We start from the raw sequence: 20,263 nt of genomic DNA on the forward strand, positions 1-20,263 counted from the left end.
AGGGTTGACACCTGCAAGTATAGATGCCTCCAGGGCTGGGAAGCCTGGTGCTCAGGGAAGCCAGTAGACTGGAGGGGTCAGAATACAAAGGTTGGGAGCCATGCCTTGCTAGTGGGTGCATGCCTCACCACATGCTGTCACCCTTAACTTTTTACAAGCTATTGTGTCAAACAGAACTGGTTTCAACTCGATTCAGTGTTTCCTGGATTCCCCCTCAGAGCCATTTTTAGAGAAAAGTTTATTTTCATCCTTTTAGCACACTTCTTTTTCTTTCTTTTGGCTTTCTGAGGCAGGGTTTCTCTGTGTAGCCCTTGCTGACCTCGAACTCACAGAGATACTCTTGCTTCTTCTGCCTCTCCATTGCTGGGATTAAAGGTGTGCACCGCCTCCACCACTACCCAGCTAACACACTTAAAAAGAAAAGAAAAAAAAACAGTTCCCCAGGAAGAATTTAGTCTCTCCACCCATGGGTGTGTGTGTGTGTGTTAGTATGACTGTACATGTAGGTAGGCATGTACATAGGCACCATGCGTGTGAGGGTAGAGCTCAGCATGGGATGCCTTCACTTTCATTTTTTGAGACAAGCTTTCTCACAGAACCCTAAGCTCATACATCTGACTGGGCTGTGTGTCCAATGGGTTTCATAGACCTGCCCAACTCCCCAAGTGCTGGCATCACAGGCATATGCTGTCACGCCTGGTGTTTTCTGTAGTTCCTGGTGATCCAAATCCAGGTCCGTAGGCTTGTGTGGCATGCACCTTACCAGCCGAGCCTCTTCCCTAGTTCAGTTCTATTCTTATGGCTGACGTGAGAAATTTGTATCTCATTTTGTCTTCTTTTTCTAGCGGTATATCCCAGAAGGCTTTGGTCATACCCATCCAAGTAGTCCGCATTTTTGTTGTGTCCTCTGAGGCAGACGACGATAGTTTTATTCTCGTTAGCGTTTTTGTTATCTGTTAATCTGCAGAGCTGCCAGGCATGAGCTGAAGTATCGTGGTGAGTTGGATGCTCTCCAGACACAAGTATCATCTTCCAGACCATAGAAGGAGCCTAAGAGCTTTTGGCAACCCGGGTAGAGCTGACTCAAGCTCAGGAGGGCTAACTTTATGCTGACTGGAACAGTGGAGACGAGAAAACACCAGAAGGTAATGGGGCCACCACAGACCACAGTTTTCGTGCACACTATGGCAGGATGGAGGGCTCATCTACAATGCGAAGAGAAAGGCGTTGGGTTTCTGTGTCCATGCGTGCCCAGGCCTGTCATGTATGTCATTGTCCCTTTCTTAAGCTGCCCGCTTCAGGCAGGCATGTTAGCCACATTGACAATGAGAAGTCTGGGGCTTAATACATGTAGGCAACTTCACCAAGTACATCCGGGTACATTCCTCTGCATCACGGTGTCTCTTTATAAGGTCAGAAGTTGGTGAGAAATTTCAGACCTGACAGAAACTATCAACAAAGAGAAGATTTCAAGACCTGTCGATCTTCCATCAAATGTGTTGAATACATTACAATGTTCTGTGCTAACGTGTTGACATGAATGACAGCTCTCTATATTTTACTGGCTGATTTGCAGGCAGAGCAAATATGTAGATTTCGTCCAGCTTTACAGGAACTTGAGGAGCTGCAAAGCCAAGTCGGGCTTGGCTGGTCCCTCAGCAATTTTCACCCTGTTCCGCAAATAGAGCCGTGATTGCTTCATAGGCCTGCGGTCGGTACTAAACACACATTTGTGCACACGCCCTGAGCTTACTGCTTCTCCGAATGTTGTCAGCCACATCTCAAATCATAGCTAGGAACAGAAGAAGACCAAGAAGTCAAACACGACACTCACATTCCAGAACCGTCTCAGGAGGAGGATGGGAAAAGCAGAGCAGCCTCCAGTTCGGAGCAGGAGAGTTCATGTGTGCGAGAGAACTGCTTGTGAGCGATTGATTCTGCTCCTGTCCTTGGTCAGAGGCTCTCGAGAGCCAGGCACATGGCTTTCTTGGCTGAATTCTTTCTCAGGCCACAGTGTTCACTCATTTAAGAGCGTACAATAGGTACCGCTTGATATCACTGGTTGGCACTGAACGCAGGTCTTGGGCTTTCTTCTGTGTGAGATTTCTGACCCCACAGTTGGTTAATTAGCGCAACACTGCTGTCTAGGAGCTATTTGATTTGCTACCTGAGTTTGCAGGTGAGGCCTTCCATCAAGGCTAATAGCCATTATCCCGCACAGAAACCACGCCTCAGCTTTTCCTTTGCCGCATCCTGTCTTTAACTGAAGTACGCATGGGGCAGAGGGCCCTTCTCTGTGCTGACAGAGAAAGCAAGCATCCCTGTCCCTCCAATCCAGTCTCCTTCCAACGGCAGCATGGTGAGGACCATCCAAGGGGCTAGGTGAGACACGGGTGGCTGGTGCCCCACCCTGAGGACATCCCTTGCACTCCTTCTGGGATGGAGCCCAAGACCTGTGGATGGTCCTAGCGTTCACCCCTGTGGTACCTAAATAAAGCACAGCATTCCTCAAAGATTTGGGTTTGCCAGGGAAGACACTAAGAGCTTTGTGAGAAAAACAGAGAAACACATAGACGCCGTTTCCCCTCTTTGAAACGAACGACAGTGTGGGGAAGCCACAATGAGCCCCTGATTTGTAGCATTACCTGAGGACCTGCGGGGCTACAGCTCTCAGGCCCCAGCAGGATGCAGCTGACGGGACCCCACAAGGCCCAGTAATAAAATGTGGGAGACACTGCCTCGGGCCCATGCTTACATGACAGGCAGAGGCCACAGTTTGCCTTGTGGTGGCTGCCGTAGCTCACATCTAGAGTAAGAAAGAGCAGAGGTGGAGTCTGTGTCTGCCTTGCCCGGTGTGTGTAAGTTCTATCACCCAGGCAGCTTTGTCCACAGAACCAGTCAGGTCCGCACACTATAGGGATCCTTCAACTTGTCCTTTACAGTGACACCCCTCTCCGTTCTCTCCTCATCGCCACGAGTGGCGTCTACTCTCCTGCTTGCCACTTCTAAAACATCATCATCTGAAAAAAAAAAAAAGTCTCACAGGGGATGGGGAGGTGGCTGGCCCGGTGGGTAAGGCATTGCTGCACAGGTGTCAGGACCCATCTGCAGACCCCAGCACCTAGTGAAGCAGCGTGCGTTTCTAACCATTGTCGGGAAGGGTGGGGGTGATGTGGGGACAGGTGGGTCCACTTCTAAGCTGCATCCGTGGCCTTTTAGCCAGTTGTCTTTTTTTCTTTTTTTAAAATTTTCAGTATTTTGTTGATGTTTTCAGTCTAATTTTTGAAATGTCTCTATAGATCCTCAACACCGATCCTTTGGACCCAGGGTTTGCAAAAATTTCCTTCAAGTCCTTCGCTTTTTCATCGCTTCCACACCTTTCGCAGGATAAAAGGTTTTATTTTGATCATGCTCAGTTTCTTGAGGGTTATTCTGTGTAGAAAAATGACACATAGAATCTCGAACAGATACATGAGAAAGGATAAATGACAGTGACCCCTAACATCTTCCCAGGGTAGCCCGTAAAATACAAGTCAAGTTAGCGTCACTGCCCTAAAACATCTAAGCGGCTTCCCACTGATTTCAACCTCCCAGTGCCCTTAGCAGGGAGCTTAAGGCCTGCACTACCTGGATTGATCCTGCCCCTCTTCATTGCTTCTCCACAAAAGGAATAATTTTAAGTTTCTGGAAAGACCCCAGAAAGTCTAAGTTGTCTGCAGTGCACTTGTCTCCTGTAAACCCTTCCAGGGGCCCACTGCCTTTCCACAGCTACCCTTCATGTGCTGCCTGATGCTGACGTCTCTGAGCTTGAAGCGCCACCCCGCAGGATGAGTGCCCAGCTTTTCCTACCCTGTTTTCTCTCCACTCCTTGAATGGAAGGATTGTTTCTTTACTTCCGTCTTCCCACTGCCTATCAAAGTGCCCATGCCCACCTCACCTACACCCGCCTGCTTGGCTTCTGATCCACGGCATCCTCACGACACCACCCTGCAAGGAGAGAAAGCAAGACCAAATGAAAATGTTAACTCACAAACTAACGTCCCTCGCGGCGTCTCCAATCAGCTTTCAAAGTCTTCTGCAGTTACAGAGTGGCCTTTATTACCCAGGCCTGTGTGGTAATACAGTCTTCAGGCAAAATGTTTTATAATTAACTCATCAACTGTTTCTCCTTAATGAGAAATGTTTACCCTGTCTTAGAGATGAGGGAACGGAGCCCAGATGTGTCAGGAGCCACATCTAAAGTCATCAGCACATTATTAGGTCTCATCAGGAATCTCCCTGGCTTTGGCCCTGTTGTATACAACTGCACAGTTGGTGAGGTTCACCAAAGACAGAGAGCACTGAGAGGGCATCTTCCAGCACAGTGTTCTATGTTGGACCGTGAACAGCAGTTGAATAAATGACCATTGGAAATGTTACTCAGTGCAGGAACTGAACAGATCCATCCTTGCCTTGGTGCTGAGTTTAAAAAGGCAGACTCCTTCAGAGTCCTGCACATGGCATGAGCTCATTAGTGAGTCTCTGGGACCATTGGAACAAACCCTCCTGGTCTTACAACATCTCCAATACTGGAGGTAGACAAAACGCAAACTCTCCTGGTCTTAAGCATCCCTGATACTATAAGTAGACAAAAGTCATCACAGATGCTGACAGCTATTTCCCCCTTTTTGCATGATTTGGTCTGGGCCTCTTTCTCTGTTGGCTGAGAGGAAACAATGATAAGCATTGGTGTGTTGGCTCCATTCTCTCGTGATAAAACACCAGCCAAAGCACGTTAGGGGAGGGAAGGAAGGGCTTATTTGACTCTTGGGCCTTCTTGGACCAAGACTGCTGCTGGATCTCCACCTATCCCTGTCTCCTTTTCCAGTAGGCCATTGACCTTCCAGGTCACAGGCCATCGCTGAAGGAAGTCAGGGCAGGAACTTGCTTGCCCAGGCTCCTGTTTAGTTAACTTTATTATACAGCCCAAGACTACTAGTTAAGGTACCACCCATAGTGGGATGGGCCCTCAGGCCATAATGAGCAATCAAGACAAACCTCATTGACGTACCCCTGTGCCAAGCTGATCTAGGAAGCTCTTCAATGAAGACTTACTTCCTTTCAGGTGGCTGGACTGTGTTAAACTGACAATTAAAGCTAACTTGAACACTGCTCTAATCTTCTCATGTCAGATTAGCTTTGCTCCCCAATACTCTGGCCTAGAAAAAAGCAGAAGGACCTGCTTACAGGGAAGAGTGGACACTAGGGAAAATCCAGGAAGATGGATTCCACCACGCCCCCTGAATGCCCCATATAACTTCCTTGTCTGCTTCTAAGGTAGCATAGCCATAGAGTACACAGTCTCCTTTGTACGGCTGTGAAGTGCAGCTATTGCAGAATTAGGGGACCTTCAAGACTGTTGCTAGATCTCCACCCATTCTTGTCCCCTTGTGCAGTGGGCCATGGGCCCTCCACACGGGCAGGATGTCAAGAGCACCGCTGGCTTTTCAGAGTAGACTAGTAACTGTGATTTTTAGCTGGCAGAGTCAGCTTATCCCTGGGGTGGATAAGAGAGTTCTTAGCTCCTGGGTCAGCCTCAAAAATAGTGCATCTGAGGCTCCTCCTGTTGGGAGCTTAGTCACCACAGCTGCATCCACTGGAATCGCACTGGAACTACCATGGTAAGCTCTGGGGCTGTGCTTCTCCTGGGTTGTTCCTTGCAGGGAGTGTAACACCAAGCATGATGGGAGTGCTTAAATAGATTCCGGAAAGGGAGGAAGGAGAGGAAAGAATAATGGACCAGGAGAGAGGGAAGGAGGAAGGGAAGGAGGAAGGGATGGAAAGAGGGAGGGATGGAGGCTTGGAGGGAGAGAGGGAGGGAAGGAGTGAGAGAGGAAGGAAGGCAGGAGAGAGGGAGGGAGGGAGGGAGGGACAGAGGGGAGGAGGGAGGGAAGGAAAGAGAAGGATGAAGGATCAGGTCTTAATCTTGGCCTAAGAGCTTCTCCATTGCTCCAGGATTTAAATGTGCCTACCCAAATTCTTGCCCTCTCGTTGTTTACTTTGGTTCTGACAGCTCTTCCCTCCACCCCATTTCCTTTGCTGTCCCTTTTACCTAGAGAATCTGTCTACTGAAATCCTCATGCATTTGGCATCTGCTTCTCACGGGGCCCAGTCTAGCACATGAACCAATATGAAACTAACCCCACCAAGCTCTGACTCACTATGACACCAATTCCAGGAACTCTCCCATCCCGAGATGCTAATCCTATAATTATATACTGTTGCCAGTGTCATGAGGAAAAAGAGTGAGATACTCATTGAACAAACTGAAGCTTTGTGGCATCCGGACGGTCACCCACAGGGAAGATGCATTTACATTGAAACTTAAAGAATAACAAATACCACTCAGGCCCGGGAACCAGGTTGGCTAACTGCAGATCTTCGCCTCTCTTCAGCTCCTCCACATCAAATCTCCAGGTGTCACCCCAAGTCCTACTGTGGACTCCCACACACAGACACTCCCTAGGACCCCATAGTGACCAGGGAAGCAAATAGGCTAACAGTAGATCATCTCACATCACCCCTCTCCTCCAAACCCAGTCCCCTGGTCCAATCCCCAGCTCTGCAGTGACCACCAGCTGAGACCACCCTTCCCTCCCTAATGCTACCTCAGGTAGCTAACATGGATCCTCCCCTGTAATTCCCCTCTCCCCAACTCATTGTTTTAACCTAACCCCCAACTCCAATAGGCAACCCCTGGGAACTTGGAAGGCCCACTACAGATCTGCACCCCTCCCTCTGCTCCTCCAAATCCAACCGGCCCAGCTCCTGCCCACCTCTGTAGCCTATCTTCTGCCGTAGCAGTCTCCTCACTCTCTGCCCCCATTTATAGCGCATAGATTTTTAAAATCTAACTTACTTGGGTTTTTTTATACCTCTTTCTTTCTCCTCCACCCCATTTCCTTCCAACACCTCAACATCAGGTAGGAAAAAAAGAAGGTGCGTGGGGAGAGGGGGCATAGTTTTCTTTAGCTACTTCCTGCTGGTTAGGGTTGTTGGGTTCCTTGGGGCAAGCCCAGTCTTCATTTCAGGAGATCTCCAACTTCTCGTCAAACTGCATCAACAGCAGCCAGGAGCAGCAGCATTCTTCTTTCTAGGAGGCTCCTCTCTCTCTCCCTGGGCTCTGGTATTTATTCTCTCTCCAGAGGCCTCAGAATTAAACCATCATCAGCTGACAGAATCATGTCCCCCTCAGAGCCTACACGAGGCATAATCTACGGCTGTGGACAATCTTAATCAGTACCATATCCCACACCAGGGATTAAAACAAAAACATGTTTACAGAACATAACTGAGTTTTAAAGACACCAAAAGTTCCATTACACCCATTCCCAGGGGACTAAGCAGATGCTGGTGGAACAATCTGATTTCCTTCCTCCAGTGGACCCCCTCAGCACTCCCTCCCAGGCCATCCTCATTACTGAGTGTCAGCTTCCAAAACTTAGAAGTGCATTTTACCTGGAACCCCTAGTAGCCGCACCATTAGGATCCCAGAAGAATTTCCTACAAGCAACACAGAGCCACCATGTTCTCCTAAGAACCAGAGAGGGCTACAGAAACCAAGGAACAAAACACCCACCCAACAAAGACAAGACCCAGATATCAGCACCGAGAGTTACAATCTTACCAAACCCAGATGCCTACACACCAGCATAAAAACACATCAATAGTAGCCAGGACAATATGTCTCCACTGGAGCCCAGCAACCCTAAAACAGCAGGCTTGAGTAATGCAATATAGCTGACACACAAAGCAAAAACCCTAAAATAGCAATTTTGACTATGATATAGGTCCTTAAAGACATGAATAAACCCCTTAAAGAAATCTATGAAAAAAAAAACAGTTAATGGAAATGGAGAAAATAGTTCAATACATAAAAGTGGATATAGAATCAATAAAGAAACCCCAAGCTGAGATGAAAATTTTAGTACCTTGAACAGGAACCTCAGAGGCAAGCCTCACCAATAAAATAATAGAGATGGAAGAGAGAATCTCAGGCACTGAAGATGAGGAAATGGAGACCCCAGTCAGGGAAAATGTTAAGTCTCAATAAAAACTCCTTACACAAAACATCCAGTAAATCTAAGACACTGTGAAAAGACCAAATCTAAGAATAACAGCAATAGAGGAAGAAGAGGAAACCCAGTCAAGGAACAGAACATATCTTCAACAAAATCAAAAGAAAAATTTCCTAGCCCAAAGAAAGAGATGACCATCAAAGTTCAAGAAGCATCCGGAACACCAAATAGACTGAACCAAAAAGGAAAGTCCCTTTGGCACATAATAAGCAAAACACTAAATGTACAGAACAGAGAAAGAGTATTAAAAGGCATGTAAAGGCAGACTTATTAGAACAATACCTGACTTCTCAGTGGAGATACTAAAAGACGAAAGGGTCTGGATAGATGTCCTACAGACTCTAAGAGACCACAGTGCCAGTCCAGACTACTATAGCCAGCAAAACTTTCAACCACAGTAGAAGGAAAAAATAAGGCATTCCATGACAAAACAAAATTTAAGCAATATCTATGCACAAATCCAGCCCTACAGAAGGTGCTAGAATGTAAACTCCAATCTAAAGAGGTTAAGTTTATAAAAGAAAACACAGAGACTAAATAATCTCAGACCAGCAAAGTCAAAAGAAGGAAAGCACAGAGAGAGAGAGAGAGAGAGAGAGAGAGAGAGAGAGAGAGAGAGAAAGAAGAAGAAGAAGAAGAAGAAGAGGAGGAGGAGGAGGAGGAGGAGGAGGAAGAACAAGAACAAGAAAAAAAATAAAGAACAAGAAGAAGAAGAAGAAGAAGAAGAAGAAGAAGAAGAAGAAGAAGAAGCAACAATTATTGGCTATTGATGTCTCTCAACAGCAATTGTCTCAGGTCCCTAATAAAAAACACACAAACTAACAGAAGTATGAAATATGACCCATATTTCTTCCATAACCAAGAAGCAGACTTTAACAGCGAGAACTGACATCATCGCAGGGTAAAAGGATGGATAAAGATAGTCCAGACTAACGGACCTAATAAGCAAGGTGGTGTAGCCACTTTTAACATCTGACAAAACAGACTTCGGACTAAAATTACTTAGGAGACAGAGAAGAACACTACCTACTCACCAAAGGAAGAAAACCCACCAAGAGGACAGTGCAATTCTTAGCATCTATGCACCAAACACAGAAGCACCCAAGTTCTTAAGAGAAGCGTTGCCACAGCTTAAAGCACATATTGACTCTGACACACCTACAATGTAGGATGTCAGTACCCAACTCTCGCCAATAGGCAGGTCATCAAGACAAAAACTAAACAGAGAAATGCCAGAGCTGACTGATGGTACAAATCAAATAGACCTAACATATATTTATAGAGTATTTCACCCAAACACCAAAGAATATACTTTCTTCTCAGCACCTCGTAGGACTTTCTCCAAAACCGACTACATACTCAGACACAAAGCAAGTCTAAACTGATACAAGAAAGATTGAAATAGTAGCCTGAATTCTATCTGACCACCATGAATAAAGCTGGGCGTCAACAACAGAAACAACAGAAAGCTTACCAACTCACAGAAACTGAACAACTCATTAGTGAATGAAAAAATGGGCCAAGACAGGGACCAAGGAGCTTGACCTTTGATGGGCAAAGTCGCAGCCATATGAACATGGCTAGAGTCGAGGGAAAGTGAGGTGACAAGAGCAAAGACAGATGCTGGGGGAGGGGGGTCACCCTGGAAGCTTTCACAGTGCTTTGGAAAGTCCTTGCTGCTTGCACCGAGTGAGATGGAAGCCAGTGAAGCATCAGTAGTGTTCTGGGGTCTGTTCTCATTGTCATGGTAGAAATAGATGATAGAAAGTCTATGGCAGGCAGAATATTCCTACCCTGTAATTATTCAGCCCAAGGCTGCTCTAGGCACTGTTATGGAGGGATGTCACAGATGGAGCTAAAGTTACCCATCCGCAGACCTTACGGTAGATTGTCCTAGATCACGTGAGCAGGACAAATCCAATCACTTGTGTCTGGAGAGAGATGGAAAGAACAGAGGGAACAGGGGATGATGGAGATAAAGAGGACAACTGAAAACATGTGAGGCATCCCGAGGCTTAGACAAGAATGCAGAAGGATGCAAGGAGCCAAGGAACAGGGGTGCTGGGAACAGCCCCCCAGAAAATTGTCAAGAGGGAGTCAGGGCCTCAGCCTTAAATCCAACTTAACCTGAGTTCAGCCAAAAGGCTTGTGTTTGCTTGATAATGGATCCGCCCACAGCATCCTGGAAAGTCTGCAGCCCTGTGAGCCTTGACTCTGAGAACCCAGAGCGGCAACCATGCCAGTGGGGATCGCTGCGGAAAGGAGGCCGTTTTCAGTTGCTGAGATGCCAATAATTTGCAATAGCAGCAACAGAAAACTGATTCAGGAGTAAAGGTATCAATTAAGAAATTAGGACAAAAGTCTCCCAAGAGATGGTGTGGTGTGGGCCGCACGAAAGGATGGAAACGTACAAAGTGATTGGCCCCTGGATGTATTTGGAAGGTAGAGGCAGGAGGGTTCCGGTCTAAGAAATGCATATCACAGCATAAGCAACAGTTGAAAAGCAAAAATCAAAGAGGTAGTACTTTAAATAGTGCAGAGGAAAGAGGAAATACCTAATAACGAACAGAACAGAAAATAGGCAAGCTCATTATAGATAAATGTTACTGAGGGAAATTTAATTATATGTAAAGAGAGATCATAATTGATGAGAAAATGCAATCGTTTTTAGAGTTCAATCTTTGTAATTTAATTCAATGAGATTCCCGTCATTTCCCCACGGACTTCTCTAGTTTCCAAAAATTGTCAGCTGGCGATACGTTTGATATACTCGGGAAGCCAAGAAATGACTAAGATGTTGTGAAGAAAAAACCAGTTGAAGGACACCACAAGTAAACATGCCTTATACAGGGTGGTAGGTAGCAAAGCATGCCTCTGATGCTGAACATCCTGGGGGGGTGGGGCACCCACAAGGTGTGGGGGGTCTGATATGGCTGTTCTTCCCAGTGTGGTGTGTGATGCTGTGCCCTCTTGCTGTGGTGGTGGTTTCATGAGCCTCGCTATGGGCAGTGAGATGTGTAAGGCAAGTGGAAAGACCAGGAAGTGGAATGCCACGGAGAGGAGGGGAATTCCAGGGCCCTTGGGGGACATTCCACATCCCTTCTGCCTACCAAGTCTCTTCACAGCCATCACCGCGTGCCTAGGAGGTGTGAAAATTCAGCTTGTTTTTAAATGAAAGCATTCGATCTGAGTATGTTTGCCTTAATGTCTCACTGTCGGAACTTGACTGTGCAGTACGCCTGCTGCTTCCTGTATCTACTCCTCTGGTGAATAGTCTTTGCGCATGTCCACACATAAAACCCCTCTCTTTTCATTTTGCTTCTGCCTTTCTCATCTTGAGTTATCTTTCACTTCTTTCCCTCCCTCCTCCAGGACGTGCTACCATAGCAACGCCTATCTCGATCATCAGTCCCATGTCCTTGTTCTGGGCTCAATTTAAATGAATTCAATAAATATTTATTATTTGCCTAGTGGGTGTGCAAGCACATCACAGTTGTTATGAAAAAACTCAGCCACGAATCTTCTCTCCCATCGACTTCATCACAGCTCAGGACACATCAAGCTGTGTCAACAAGACACTTGATAAAAAAAAACAAGCGAAATGAACAGGAGGATAAAAGCGACATGCACACAAAGCACGTGACTCAAAGTTACCTAGGAAACATCAGCAAACTATTTTTGTCCACAGCTCTTGGTGGCTGTTACTTTTTCATATTCAAAGACACCTTTGTTTTAGTGTACAGGCCAGCTGAAAACTGTAAATGCAACTGAGATCCTATGTGTAGAAGGCAAAGCTCTTGGTGAATTCATAAGGCAAGGCAAAGATGTGAGAGAAGATATTACACACTCAATTTAAAAAACCCTCTTCCAATTTTCAGCGTATATTTTCTTGGAGGAATGTGTTGCTTTAAGAGATGTGCATTTGGGGCTGGAGAGATGGCTCAGCGGTTAAGAGCACTGACTTCTCTTTCAGAGGACCCAGGTTCAATTCCCAGCACCCACATGGCAGTTCACGACTGTCTGTAATTTCAAGATCTGACTCCCTCACACAGATATACATGCAGGCAAACCACAAATGTACATGGAATAAAAATAAATAAATTATTTTTAAAAAGAGAGATGTACATTTGGGATTAAGGGTTTTCCAAGTTCTGGGATGTTTAACCTTGATCCAATTGTTTAAATATGCTAGGGACCACTTGTCAGTAATAAAAGTTCAGAAGCTTAAGTAGGGCCAGCATGCCTACACCCTTGGAAGGCGACAGCCCGGAGCTTATCACAGCTGAGATGAGTGGGCTTCAATGGCCACTGTGCCCTCCCCCCCAAAAAATTTCATTAGCAACCTAAGAACACAGTTGTAGCTTTTAATCCAGACATTTATTTTATCACTTAGTCCCCAAGACATGGATGAGCGACCCCTAGCATAATTGGTGCGGATGGAAGACTACTTCTGCAAAAGACGGTTGAGAATGACGGTGTGACAACGAAAGCTACAACTCAAGATATTTAGGCTGCCGTTGTAAAGCGCGAGCACATGTCACGCATGGGGAATTTTGCATTTGGAGATGTTTAAGAGTCTGTGTAGTCTGCTATGGTTTGTATAATCTTGTTCAGTCTGGTCCCCGCTTCCTTGCAGCTGTCCTCACATTCATTATTCTTTCCCTGTCTCTTGCCTTTTAGTGACAGATGTGTCTGAGGCAGAACTCTCCCGCGGTCCGCTTCACAAACAGGGGTGTAACTGGCAATGGGCGGCGGTCTTTGCATTTCCCCTGCTAGTAGCAACACAAGGTTAGAGATGGACCTATTTTATCAGGGATATCAGTACGCAAGGATGTGGTTTTCTTGGGCTCCGAAGGGAAATAAGCCCACTGGCTTTTTAAATTTGTAATTATTTGAAAACAAAAGCTTTATTTTAATGTGATGCGTTACTGTGATGAGCCCCTCTGAACATACCTAAAAGAAATGTGCCGGCCGTACCCCCCCTTACATTGCACCAATCTCATCCTAACCTCTGTTAATCCGCTCTAGAAGTGACCCTTACTTTCCCCAGTGCCCTGGATTGCAACATCTCGGTATGATCTGCTCTATGACTCACTTCTGGGACTCTATGGGCAGTCGGGGGGAGGGGGGCGGGGGGGGGGCGGGGAGAGACGCTTACCAGTGCAGTTCCAAAGAGTGGCCGAAATGTTGCAACAGCTGAGGGTGAGGGTGGCAGTGTGACCAGGCAGAGCAACGGCGGTGCCAGGGACGCTGAATCAGTCCTGCGTTCTTAAGGCCAAATAAATGCACGCTCAAGAAAACAAGAGGCAAAGCAAAGGTCAGAGCAAAGCAGTGCTGGAGTCAGGCTGCAGCAGCAAGGCCAGCAGCCAGCAGGGAGGCCTGGCCCAGAAGCTTGCTGGTGTTTGCAGGGATGTGTGGGGGAGGGCTCAGGAACTGGGCTGCTGCGGGGCCACAGCACTGACAGAACAAGAGCGAATCAGAACTTCCGTCCCTCTTAACCATGCACTCTTAGTCGAGTGTAGTAGACAGCTCCCTCTCTTCTGATCAGTTCCTCGGACTGTAACGGAGAAAGGAAACAAAAGAAACAAGAAAACCCATCTGCAACTTCGACTCCAGCTTCTGTTACTGCTACCTCTAGGCCGGTGCCAGGCTCTTCCCGCCCCCCCCCTTACCCCCCTCACCTCACCCCCACCCCCCGCAACTTCTTTTTCTGCAGGACTGGAGATTAAATTCATGGCCTTGTGTGTGCTAGGCAAGGGCTCTACCGGGGCACACACCCCGCCCCCTGCCCTGTCCCCATCTCCCCTCCCTCCCCAGCCCCTCCCCCACTCCCTGACCCCCCCATTCCCCTCACTTCCCCCCCCCACCCCCACCTCTGACTCCCAACACACCGATAAGCTCCTGTAGCTGCTGTTCACCTCCCGTTCACCACCCAGGGCGCTCACTGTCACTGATATTGATGGCGGGTGTTTGTTTTTGTCTGAGCCGACTCTTTATAGCCCACCTCCCCCTTGTGGGGCCTCTCCGGGTCTCCTTGAGACCTAGTTGTTCATTTATGCTGTGAGACTGTGTTCCTTCTCAGCTTCTAGTCATCAGCGAGCGTTGTATGTGGATAACTAGTTACGCTTGTCTGCCTTGTCCGCCACAGTCCACCGGCCTTCCTAGCACGGCACTAAACAAAAATAATAGCTTATTTAATTTTGTTTTTATGTGCGTAGGTATGAGGATGTCAAATCCCCTGGAACTGGAGTTACAGGCAGTTGTGAGCTGTCATGTGGTTGCTGGGACTTGAACCCAGGTCCTCTGGAAGAGCAGCCAGGGCTCTTAACCACTGAACCATCCCTCTAGGCCGCCCCCTAGTGTGGCATTTTAAAACAAAGCCTGCCCCGAACTATTGACCCGGTTGCTCCACCACCTAACCTCTTCCTAGATGATCTCACTGCCCCCCTTTTAAGAAAAACTTCTAATACGTAGGCATCTCTGTTGGATATTGCATCATGCGCTGATAACAGTCATCTGCCGAGTTCCTTCCGTTCGCTTGGCCCTCTGCTCGAAATGTCCCTACTTTTTATTTTTTCCAGGTTTATTTTGGTTTGCAGATAGTTCTTGTCATGGTTGAGGCACTGTGAATATATAAAAAAGAGAGTGCACCATTACGTCACAGGCGGCGAAGCCGTGGCTATTGTGCTTAAGAATACACAAGGAATGTACAAGCGATCTGGTCCACGGCTCCTTCTATTTCTTTAAGACACCTTCAGAAAGTATGTTATCTTTGCCAGGTGCTTTCCCACCCTCTGTCCTATTGTGCCGAATCAGACCATCGGGCTGTGATTTGATGCTGGATTAGAAACACCGGAGGGAGAGCTGTTCCTAGCAATGGAAGGCCAGAATTCCACAACTCTGCTATCAGCTCTATCAAACACGTTCCCACATGATCCCAACAAGGCTACCATAAATCATACAGCTTGAGATTTGTTCACTTCCTTGTCATTTTATGGAGCTTATAATTAGTGGTAGGGTGTGAGATTAGAGATGTTCTTGTACCTCTGAGGACAGGATCGGAGAGAGAAAGATCAAAATCAGACAGGAACTGATAACAAGGGATTCTGACCCAGATTGAAGGATTAGGAGAGCTTCCCTGAAGAAACAACATGTGGCCCTTGGTGGTAGCACACCCATATAGTCCCAGCACCCAGGCAGGTGGATCTCTCTGAGTTCTAGGCCAACCTGGTCTACAGAGTGAGTTCCAGGATAGCCAGGGCTACACACAGAGAAACCTTGCAGCAAAAACAACCAACCAACCAAACAAGCAAACATATGATCTGAGATCTTAGTGTTGGGGGCAAACCAGACTTACGAAAAAGGACAGGAAACACTTGGAGATGTGTGTCTTGAAAAGTTTAATCTGCCTTCGGTGTAGTGAACCTGCCAGAGGCCCTTTTCGGAAGCTCTAACTGAAGTCTGAACAAGACATGATAGTGGCTTAGCTGGCATGCATGTCATAGAGGATTAATTTGATAAGGACTGAGGCTGTTCTGACAGGTTAAATAAGATTAAGTGACGCCGAATAAGGTCTTAAGATGCCATTCTAGGTGCCTAACTAGGTGGATATGGTGTCGTGTGTAGAGAAATGGGATGCTGGAACTTTGGGGAAAGATTTCCAGGGTGATGTTTTCAGCTCCCAAATTGAGGATAGTCTATCTATAGGGGAGGGTCCATATATCTTTTGGGTCTCAACCTTAGCCCTGTGATGCATTATACACACGTCTGACCTTATGTGTTCTCACTGTTGCCGTAATAAATAAAGCCTTGTCTAGGACGTTGGACGGCAGAATCTGCTCCGGCTCTGCAGACAGGTGACTATGCTGACATAACGTGAGCTTTGTCATGTGCATACACAGGGACAATAGAGAGGCCCTGTGGGAATGCAGAGGAGGGGGTGCAGACTGTCCAGATGAGACCTGATGGGCTGTGGTCAGACAGGGTGAGGGACCCCCATGTGTCAGAGGTATAGGGGAGGGGAATAGGTTGGAAGGGTGGGGAGGGTGGAAACAGGAAGATAAGAGCGAGGGGATTACAATCCAGACGTGATGTGAAAAAGTTATAATAATAATAAAAAAAGAAAAAAAATGGAGTCAAACTTTGCTTCAAAGACAAGTCATCAGAACAGACTTTGGTAGCATCAGCAGATAATGAAACCAGCGTCTCTGGGCCCAGTACCACCTGTTCCTACCATCTGTACCGCCTCTTCCCTCTACTGCGCCGAGGAGTGAGGCACTCTTCACCTAAGATCCCAGCCCATGCAGAACGGGATATATGACTCAGTAGAGGACGTGTTCTCTTCTTATAAGGGGTTATAAACTGCATTATTCTGTGAAGTTCTCACCAAGAGAATGGAGCAGAGCTGCAGCTCACAGAAGTGGGTTGGCTCAGAGTAGGTGAGCATGGGGAGACAAGCTGTTCTTCTGGGGGCTCCCAAGCCCACTTGAAGCCCTTCTGTTGAAGGATATGCATAGCTTAGATTTAGAAAATTAATCAGTAATGACTGGGCCCTAGTGAACAGCCTTGTGGGGGAAAAGCGACATTTCCTAGGGTGAAGCCAATCAGAGGGAAAGGTGTCCTGTGGTGGTTTGAGGCTTGAAGGCCCATGGGCTCATGCGTCTGATGTATGTGGCTTAAGCTGCCATGAGACGTGGCCTAATTTCATAAAGACTATTTGACTGATTTGCTTTTTCCCTGCAACCTGTAGAGCTTATCATTTTTGCCAGGCTTTCAACAAAGTATGATTGACTACTGATTTTGTGTAGTGATATCATGGATTGATCCCAAATGGGAGCCTTCATTCATCCCCAAGAGTGGACTTAATACTTCGAGAACTCACGCCAACCATGAGCCTTGGGATGTGATCGTTTAGAAAAAAGTCTGTATAGATACGATTAAGGAGATGTTTGAGTGTGTGGGCTTCAAACCTGAAGACAATAATCTTATAGAGCAGAGAAAATGGCAAGAGAGGAAAACAAAGAGAAAAAGGCCTGTGGCCATGAAAGAAGGGACGGGGGTTGGGGGGGGAGATAGCAGTGTGGTGGTTTTAATGAGTTGTCCCCCCACCTAGTCTAGGGCATTTGGATACTTAGTTCTCAGTTGGTGCCACTGCTTGGGAAGGTTTAGGAGGTGGGGCCTTGCTGGAGGAAGTGTGTTACTGGGAGCAGGTGGCTTTGAAGTTTTAAAAGTCATGTGCCATTTCCAATTTTGGGGTTTTTGTTTGTTTTTTGTTGTTTTGGTTTGCTTTGGTTTGGTTTTGGTTTGAGGTGTGATCAAGCTCCAATTGTCATGACTACCTGTCTCCATGATTCCCCACTGTGATGGTGATAGACTCTTATACCTTGGAACTGTAAGCCCAAATAAATCATACACATGCATGCGTGCGCACCCATACACACACACACACACACACACACACACACACACACACACACACACACACACGTTTCCTGGGTCATTATTTTGTCACACCACTAGAAAATTAAAATACACAGTCACAACCTAGGAAGGTGACAGACAAGTCTGTCACAGACATGAGGACAAGTCATAGAGGGATTGATTGACAAAGTTCCAAAGATCTCTGCCTGATCACCAGTGCCCTTTCATATCATATATGGTCCAGGTGTAATCTTGACTGAAAACTACTTTGAAATCTGTCTTTTCTCTTAAAACTGCCTTTCTTTCTATTATTTCTCAGCCCTAATTAAGTTCACACTGGGGAAAACTTTTTTCCCATAGAGAGAATGTTGAAAGAAGGCATCTGGCCAAAGACCTGAAACAATGAGATGACTTTGGCTCTGACTGTTGTGAGCAGCCAGGCAGAAACTGCTTAGAAGAAAGTTAGGACTTTGACATAGCAGTACCTGGTCAGATATTGTTAGCTGTAGAAAAAAAAAACTTTCTTTTTTTTTTTTAAGATTTATTTATTTATTACATAATGTTCTGTCTACATGTATGCCTGTATATCAGAGGGCACCAGATCCCATTATAGACGGTTGTGAGCCACCATGTGGTTGCTGGGAATTGAACTCAGGACCTCGAGAAGAACAGACAGTGCTCTGAGCCCACTGAGCCATCTTTCCGGCCCAAAACTTGTTTCTTTAGAATCTGCTTTGAAAGTAATAGAAGGTGGGCTTGGAATGTCGTACTTTACAGATATTTTACAATAAAAGACCCTTTGGCAGTTAGCCTTGCCTTGGATAGCATATCTGTTGATTTGGGCCTGGAAGTAAGTCAAATTTTTTCTGTGTTAAGGACATTTAGTTTCAAGGTAAATTCAATGGCTTTAGCCTGGGGAGATTTATAATTAGACGTTTCTGAGTACTGTTTAAGAGGTAATAATCAGGTCACGTTTGACCATTGCTTGGAAATTGATTGATTTTTTTGCTATATGGTTTATTTAGCTTATACAGAACTGTTTGTATTTCTTTGTTAGATTGTTTTCTTGCTCTGTTGATTTTTAAATGCTCTATTGATTGTAAAAGATGAAAAAAAAAACCATGATGTAATCTGTAATGAAAAAATTGAACTGGGGTCAGGCCAAGGAAAACAACAGAAGAAAAATAAAGTTCTTCTGGGCTAGAAGACTTTCAGTTTGCACTGCAATTTATGCCTGGACATCAATATTTCTCTTTCCGTTCCTCAATCTCTCCTCAAACTAATTGTTTACCAGCAGCGAGCCATTTAACCAGCTGTTTCCTGCCTGCTCAATTCTCCCTACCTCGGAACCACCAAGACTTTCACTTCTCTGATCCTGAGGCGGTTTGTGGGAACAGACAAGTAAGAAAGTGGGTGTGGGCCAGTTCCAGCCCACTAGTTTTCTAGTTCTCTCTAGGATTTGTGGCAAGAACAGAAGACAGAATAACACCACTGGCTAGAAACAGTCATGAGTGGGGAGTGCTTCCTCACCTTCCACAAGATGCCTAGAGAGGAATGGTGTGGGACGGGGCGGTGGAGGTAGGGTCGAGGTAGAAGACGGCTCTTGGGTGCCATTGTATTTTTCCTTCAGATGGCTGGGTAGTGTTCTTCATGTGTTGTTTCTGTCCTCTCAGAATTCAGCGCTTGGCTGAAACATTCTAGGCTTCCATTCCTCTTCTCTGAGGAGTATAAGCAATTTGGAACAAAGTTAAATTTCTACAGCATCGCCTAGAATTTCTTGAGCATTGTCAGATAAAATACTCTTTTTGTTCGCTTTGTTTTTTTAACTTTACAAGGGGGCCAGGTGGGTGGGTGAGTGGGTGGAGACCAAGTGTAAAGGCATTTGCCTCCAAGTCTGATAACCTGCGTATCTTCCTTGGTGCCCTCCTGGTGGAAGGAGAGAATTAATTCTGGAAAGTTGCCCTCTGACCTTCTCATAAGGGTTGTGGTGTGTGTGTGTGTGTGTGTGTGTGTGTGTGTGTATGTGTATGTGTGTGTGTGTGTGTGTGTGTGTGTGTGTGTGTATGTGTGTGTGTGTCTCTCTCTCCCTCACACACACAGAGGAAATAATTTTTTAGCCAGACACGGTGGCACACATCTGTGTTCCCAGTACTCAAGGAGGCAAAGGCAGGAGGATCTCCGAGTTTGAGACCAGCCTGATCTACAAAGTAAGGCCATAACTGTCTGCCACAGGTTGAATTGTTTATTTATTTATGTTTTCGAGACAGGGTTTCTCTGTGTAGCCTTGACTATCCTGGAACTCACTCTGTAGATAAGGCTGGCCTTGAACTTACAAAGATCCACCTGTCTTTGCCTCCCAGGTGCTGGAATTAAAGGTGTGCACTACCACCACTTGTCTAATAAATAAAAAAAATTAATAAAGCTCTAATGAGGTCTTAATTCTCATACCATGTATTCACCTAATTTAACCTACATTTACTAATTTATATAATTCAGTGGTTTAGGGGTTATAAATTTTTCCTAATGAACCTTCCAGGTAAGAGAAAGGACTAGGAGCCATCTTCTTGTGACCCAATGAGGCAGCATCAGGATAAGAAAAATGGACTGCCCTCAAGACAGAAAGGGCAGCAGAGCCTCAGAAACCCACAGAGGGTTGAAAGATTAGCAGAAAACTATGGAAACCACATAGGCGGGGATCCCCGAGAAGAAGAAAGCCAAGCAAAAAC

At 46.2% G+C, this 20,263-nt stretch overlaps 1 long non-coding RNA gene across 1 annotated transcript; it reads right to left on the reverse strand.

The window, feature by feature from the left end:
• Window positions 1–1,104: 1,104 nt before the first annotated feature.
• LOC311578653 lies at window positions 1,105–13,744 on the reverse strand. Its single transcript, XR_014772921.1, has 3 exons — window positions 13,276–13,744; window positions 3,938–3,987; window positions 1,105–3,432 (listed from the first exon to the last, which is right to left on the reverse strand). It is a non-coding gene; the product is annotated as an uncharacterized lncRNA (long non-coding RNA).
• Window positions 13,745–20,263: the final 6,519 nt, after the last annotated feature.

This window comes from Acomys minous, assembly GCF_964271855.1.
Source record: "Acomys minous genome assembly, chromosome: 12".
In the NCBI taxonomy this organism is placed as follows: Eukaryota; Metazoa; Chordata; class Mammalia; order Rodentia; family Muridae; genus Acomys; species Acomys minous.